The sequence below is a fragment of the Oculina patagonica genome, chromosome 5, assembly GCF_052425735.1.
Source record: "Oculina patagonica isolate OP01 chromosome 5, crgOcupat, whole genome shotgun sequence".
NCBI lineage: Eukaryota > Metazoa > Cnidaria > Anthozoa > Scleractinia > Oculinidae > Oculina > Oculina patagonica.
The window spans coordinates 28700712-28707977 of record NC_135762.1 but is presented as its reverse complement, the minus strand read 5'-3'; the positions used below and the strand labels follow the sequence as shown (position 1 = coordinate 28707977).

Here is a 7266-nt window from a genome sequence, read left to right as displayed (position 1 = left end):
GAGGTGAAGTAGAGTAGAGTGGTGTAGAGTACAGTAGTATAACGTAGAGTGGAGTAGAGTCGAGTCGAGTCCAGCCCAGTCCAGTGGAGGTGGAGTCGAGTCCAGTCGAGTTGTGTCGAGTCGAGTAGAAGTGGAGTATAGTAGTAGTTGAGTCGAGTCGAGTCGAGGTGGAGTAGAGTGGTGTAGTGTACAGTTGTATAGAGTAGAGTCGAGTCGAGTAGAGTCGAATCGAGTCGAGTAGAGTAGAGGTGAAGTAGAGTAGAGTGGTTTAGACTACAGCAGTATAAAGTAGAGAAGAGTAGAATAGAGTAGAGTAGAGCAGTGAAGTAAAGAATGTAGCGAAGAAGATTGTAGCGGAGATGAGTGGTGGTAATAGATTCTTATAATTCTCTCTGTAGACTAGTATTCCTATATCCCTTTTATATAGGCTTTGATTGGCCGGTCGAGTTAGTCGAGGCAGAAAAAACTCCACCAAGATATCGTATCCAATTTTGGGACACATTTGCCTTTTCTAGACCAAAACTCTCTGATTTCTATTCCCTATCCCTATACTCTATCCGTATAGGGAGGCAGCTCCCCTTTACCCTCCCCCTAAATCTGCCTATGCAGAACCCAGACTAAACTGCTTTAAAACCATACCCTTCACAGTGGCACATACCTATATAGCTCATATATGGGACTGCCCCCCCCCCCCATTCCTTCCAAGATGACAATCAATGACAACGAGTTCTTTAAAAATACTATTTATACAATCCAACTAATCACAAAATACTGCAATTCAGACAGCTTTGAGGTACAACTTGTGTTTATTTCCATTTAATTCATGATCTTTTTATCTGTTATCAGTTTCTGAGTTTCGTGAATAAAGGATACTAGATTTTTTGGCCTAATTAAAATCTGATCGATAAATACCTCGATCAGGAACGACCATAATTACATTTCATTTCAACATGCATTCACGAGGAAAATGCAACTACAAAGCTAGTTTAGTCTGTGACCTATTCAGTTGGTTGCCATGCAAAAGTTGAATCTTCAATGACTTCATGTAACCACATATGAAATATATATCTAAATATCAAGTTCCAAACTGTTTTATTTTTTCTATTTTTAAATTATATTTAATGGTTAATTTTAGTTTTAATTTCTAACAACTAATGATTTTGAATAAATACCGTAAGATTAAGAGGAGTGCTCAAACTACATAAGGTTTTGATGAACGTCTAACCCTGCACATTTACTTTTGTAAAAGTTTCAAATGTAAATGTGAATGGCATGGGGTCATCGAAATGTTATGTAATTTAATTGCTCATCTTCCTCTTAAAGTATTCATAAATATTATTCTTTTTTGTTATAGTTATCAATGTTTCTGTTGGTTATTTTTTAGTTGTCATTTGGAAGCTGATAACAAGGTTTACTTCCCATGCATGGATGCATGAAGTCATCCCAGATTCAAATCTGTTATGGCAACCAACTGAAGAGGTCATAGAGGAAACAGGTTTTGTAGTCACATAATTACAGAAATGTGTGTTGAAAGTAAATGCAATTGAGATCTTTCCAAATCAAGATGCTGTTTAGTCGTGCTATCTTTATTATCAGTTCTCCTCACTTATTCCTTACATTAATTTCTTTATATATGTTCATTATGAGAATTATATTATTAATTATAATGGTGGTACATCAAGACGGTATCCCCTGTGATGATTGTCTTTGTTCTCGCCACTTGACTGATGGACAATGGACTAACAATGTAAGGAGAAACCAGTTGTTGATCACTTGATCTCAGCCATGTTTGTCAATAGAGACAGGAATCTTGTCTGGACGGCAGACACAGCATATTCAACAGACTACATGCATGTTCTTTCAGTCATGCATTGACTTCCACTGCTAACGTATAGACAGTTTGGATGTGATTGTGTTTACTGCATTTAGTGTTGGTGAACTAGCAAAATAAAGACAATAAAGGCTTAGCCTTCTTCTAAGGACTGTGTTAGACTGGGATCCTCTGAAGTAGAACCTGCAAAGAAACAGGAAAAAACGACTGTTCGGATTTGCAGCAAAAGATATAGTGGGGGGGGGGGGGGGGGGGGCGGCCAAACCCCCCCCAATTTTTTTATAGAACTGACGTTATGAGTGTGTAATTGAATGGGATCACTTGGAAAAACGTTTTAATTGAGAACAAAGGGCAGTAACCCAGGGGCAGATCTAGCGGGAGGTTGCAGGGGGGTGCACACCCCTCCCTAAGATGACCTCTGACCTGCGGCTTAGTATTTGCTCTTAAAATGTGTTAATGTCCCCAATCAGTTACGCCATTCCTTAGTATGCACCCCTCCTAAGAAAAATCGTGGATCCGCCCCTGCAACCTTTTTCGTAAATGAACGAATAACATTGAAGAATGCATTTACCTAATATTGGCACATATGACAGTTCTTTGCTAAGGCCTTGCTTTCTCTTGAAAACATATTTGAAATTCCTAAAAGAAAGGTTAAATATGTTACTTTTAGTGTACAACTAACATTTGGGGAAATTACAGCTGCCAAGGGAGGGTGGGACCAGAAAATAAGCGGATCGAAAGATGCTACACGTGACAAGAAACGAATTGATCAGCGCCATCAAAGTTCAATGCGACTACGTAATACGAGATTCCAGTTTGTCAAAGTAGTAGCTCACATTAACATCATTTAACTAGTTAAATATTACATAAAGCCTGGTGCATCATTCAAACCCAAATTAAATCAAACTTAATAATTCTGATGTCACATGAAAGAACCACATTTAGCACAAACACTTACAGAGCAATGATGACAGACAAATCCACTTATGTTCTCCAACACTCCCTCTGAAGATTGTGAAGGTTAGTTCCAAGACACACCTACACCAAAAACATTAACAGGAATATGTCACTCATTTTCAACAAAGGACTTAATATTACTGACAGAACTTGATAACATTTTGGTCACTGTATAACTGGAGGAAATGCTGACACAGAAATAAAACAATTTGTTGTCATGCGACGTAAAGTATGATTCATTAAACTCCAGCATAGGGTCTCTTATGTGACACTGGACACTCAAAACTAGCTCTAACTAACCACCTTTAGAATAAGCAAGGTTAGGCAAAATGATAGTACATAATAATACAGATTTGAATAAATACCATTTTTGGTAGGTCCTCTATCTTCACATCACAGCATCATCTCTGCTATTTAGCAAGGAACCTATTGACACCAACAGCAAGTCATTTGACCGGTGTCTGCATAGACGGAAACTCAACTAAGTGAAAAAGATTAAAATTATGATCACTTTAAACTCAATAGATGCAAGCTCTAACAACAACATATTTATACCAGTCCAGTTGTAAGTAATAAATTGTGAAGTCAAAGACATCCGTCAAATAGACCTTTACGAACTATACTATAACTTCATTTTATTATGGCTCACCCAAAAGAACACTGCTGTTCTGTAATACGTCTTTTTCCTCCACATTCCCTGTTCTTGGAAAAGTAACCCATCTGGGAGATCAAAGAAAACACAGTGAGGATTGACCATCTATAACATGGATCCATGAAGTATTGCTGTACTTCACTTATAACCATAGCCCTAAGTGGGCAAAGGGCCGGAGTTCTTTCTGTTCCCGTCATTAACCCATCCTTCCATGTGATAAAATCATTATTTGGAGTCAGGCAAGTGGTTGTGCTGCTCCCCAAAGGCATGTAACATTGCTTATTTGAATTTCCGGTTTCCGTAATCAATAACTTTTACGGGATGGGGGGATTGGCCCCATGCCCATGCAACCCCCAACGTGGAGGACCAGGGTTTTCTGTCAGGGTGTCCTAATCCCTTAGCCACAATATCCTGTTATTTGAAAGGCGCCAGATACCCGTTGTCATTGCGATTGTTGCTCAGCTGTAGTACAACTGCATTACCAGGGTTATGACAAGGACATGCGACAGCTGACTTGGTGGCAGAGCCTATGTCACGGTGGGCATTTCCCGGCATTTGCGAAGTACACCTGGTGGCCCCAGTGCACTCCAACCCCAGTTTTGCTATAACAACACCTTTTTTAAATACTCAATTTAACATCAATTTTACAACTTTTACTGAAAACAAATGCTTAGTAAAATGTATGTGTATAGGGTATAATTATGTGTAGAGTTTTTTTGGCTCTTTACTGTAGATTAAAGATTCCCATAACACACTCTCAGGTCCTTCTCCTTGAAACTAGTCTCATAAATTTAGAAGTAACACAGATTTGAATAAATACCATTTGTCAAAGGTCCTGTATCTTCGCACCACGGCATCAGCTCTGCTATTTAGCAAGGAACCTCTATATTAATGGAATATCAGTAAGTCACTGATCCTTGTCTGTGCAGAATGGAACCCAACTAAGAAAAAACGGTCACATAATCAGTAAAAAGGTAGCATAATTTATAAAATACAAACTCAAGCAATATAGGCAAGCTCTGACAACAAAATTATAATGTTGTATACCACTTGTAATAAATTGTAAAGTCGAAAACATCCAAAGGCCATTACTAACCAGGTAAACTATAATTTTATTTTATTATGACTCACCCAGAAGAACACCTGTCCAGTGTAATTGTCTTTTCCCTGTACATTCATCATTTTTGGAATACTTGCCCATATATTAAGTCAACATCCAGTAACCCAGCCTGGAAGATAAAGAAAACACAAATATTTTATGAAGATTGACCATTTGTTTATGGAATCACATTGTGTTGCTATTAACAACACATTCTTGAAGACGCTTAACTTCAATTTGATAATTTACATTTACTGTTCCATGTTGTTTTGCTGTTAGTAATGTTCAACACATTCTCTAAGATACAATTTAACCTCTCACATATATAGGATAAATGTACGATTTTTTTGGCCTTTTTATGGTTACACTTGTAAAAGACAGGCACCAGGCAATAGACTCCCCTAGATCCAGCCCCAGTTAAGTTCAACAAGCTAGGAAGGAAATCTTCAGATGTGACCAAATGTTTTGTTCAGATCAGTACACATCACTGATGTGATCACTTCCCTACTACAGTACAGTAAAAATTCTGAGAACAAGCCCCCAGATCCTTCACCTCAAAAACAGGTCCCATAAATTTGAAAGTAACACAGATTTGATTAAAAAAATTACCAGACTTCTTAGATTCTCTATCTTCACACCACAGCATCATCTCTGCTATTAAGCAAGGAACCTATAGACACAACAGAAAGTCTGTGTCTGTTCAGACTGGAAACCAACTAAGAAGAAAAGATTAAATGATCAGTAAAAATGTATCATGAGAAAATGCAAGCTTCTAAAGGCAATATAGGCAAGCTCTTAAACAACATATTTATACCACTCATCATAAACTGTGATTTTCAAAAACATCCATTACCTAACCCTCAGTACTATAATTTTATTTTAATTTTACATTATTATGACTCACACAGAGGCCACTGCCATAATATGTCTTTTCCCTTCACATTCATCATTCTTGGAATTCTTGGCCCCCATAAGTGAACATCCAGTATTCCAGTCTGGAATATCAAAGAAAACACAAAGCAGATAAACCATTTATAGCATATCCATGTTGTTTTGCTGTATTAAACAAAAAAGTATTCTTAAAGACACAATTGAACCTCAATTTACAACTCTTACTTAAAGCAAATATCCCTATTCATAGATACCTGGCTTAATGTTGCTTTGTGGAACACATATGTTATGGTTTTTAAAAATTTAAAAATTTTGTTTTCCCTTTCTTTCAGATTTGTATGATAATTAATATAAAATACAATCAATAACCTGGTTTATTGAAATAAATTTTAATAACCAAAGAAAAAGGGAAATCTGTAGACTTGCACCAAGTCGCCCTCTAAACCGCGCGTCGAAGGACTTTGAGAAAGTCTAGGAAATCTGCAGATTTAATGCTTTTGGACTTTTAAGGGATTCTACATGTACTTTTTCACAAAAAGTTGGGGAAAGGGGGGAGCTGATACCCTGTCAAAATTCGTACAAAATACCACAAGCCTTTATAAGTCTTTAGAATTCGCAATGAGGAAACATAACATGCATGCAGCCTGGGGACATTTACCAGCCGGATTCCCGGAGAGAAAACTAAAATTGTTTTTGAAAAACTAACAAGAAAGACAAGAAAGGATAACTTACCGTCCGTCCGCCATCTTGAATTTATAAGTGAAACTGCTGGTCATTATTATTTGTACTGTCGTCCCAAGAGACTCTCCTTCCGCCCCAGGGTTTTCTCTTCTTTTTAGGTTGCAAGCTGTGAACGCAAACAAATCACAAATTTACTAGGCATTCATATTTCAACAAGCCCTTCGTAGCCATACTACCCCTTAACTATACCTTGCACATATATTTCCAGAAATAGCGCTACAGATAGTCATCCAGGCGATCCATGCGAAACCCTGAAAAAATAAGAGGAACAAAATGCAAACTGATCTGCACTAAGCAAGGAGAAGGAATCGATAAGTTTAACAGAGGACAAATATATTTGATTTTTAATATCATTTTCGCTCAATCTCTTCTTCTTTTGCTGTGATTATCAGTTTTCAACAACTAATAAAGGATTGGGATGATAAACTGTAATTTCCAATATTTCGTCAGGCATGGCCAGAATGAATTCTACTTCTTCAGGGATAAACTGTGTAGCTCGTTCCCAGCTGAAGAAGTCACAGCACAGCCTGACAAGGTCTGAATTCTTCAGGGAGTGAACTCTACAGTTCATTCCCCGAAGAAGTCAGGCCATGTCAGGCTGTGCCGTGACTTCTTCAGGGAATGAACTGTGTAGTTCATTTCCTGAAGAAGTCAGGCCATGTCAGGCCGTGCCGTGACTTCTTCAGGGAATGAACTGTGTAGTTCGTTCCCTGAAGAAGTCACAGCACAGCCTGACAAGGCCTGAATTCTTCGGGGAGTGAACTCTGCAGCTCATTCCCCGAAGAAGTCAGGCCTTGTCAGGCCATGTCAGGCCGTGCCGTGACTTCTTCAGGGAATGAACTGTGTAGTTCATCTCCTGAAGAAGTCACGGCACGGCCTGACATGGCCTGACTTCTTCAGGGAATGATTTGTCCATTCCCTGAAGAGTCAGGCCACCCTGACGAAAATTCAGATTTATAGTTTATCTCCTTCAGCGACCTATTATGTGATTCTTCTGACTGATCCAAAAGATCCAGTACATTTGTAATGTCCGTTAGCCCTTAAGCCCTTAAGTGTTCAGAATCAATTACCGATTTTTTTGCTAAGTAAGTTTTT

General features: G+C 38.3%; 1 long non-coding RNA gene across 4 annotated transcripts; it reads right to left on the bottom strand.

Moving 5' to 3' along the window:
• Positions 1-766: 766 nt before the first annotated feature.
• Positions 767-6452, bottom strand: LOC144654480 (uncharacterized). 4 transcript variants are annotated; one of them, XR_013570906.1, is made up of 8 exons: positions 6361-6452; positions 6163-6277; positions 5444-5534; positions 5149-5255; positions 3438-3508; positions 2784-2869; positions 2403-2470; positions 767-2014 (listed from the first exon to the last, which is right to left on the bottom strand). It is a non-coding gene; the product is annotated as an uncharacterized LOC144654480 (long non-coding RNA). The 4 variants fall into 4 exon arrangements; XR_013570904.1 differs by adding an exon at positions 3154-3269 and having other exon boundaries at positions 768-2014; positions 2790-2869; positions 6163-6413; XR_013570905.1 differs by lacking the exons at positions 5149-5255; positions 5444-5534; positions 6163-6277; positions 6361-6452 and adding exons at positions 3154-3269; positions 4261-4393 and having other exon boundaries at positions 768-2014; positions 2790-2869.
• Between the last annotated feature and the right edge of the window lie 814 nt (positions 6453-7266).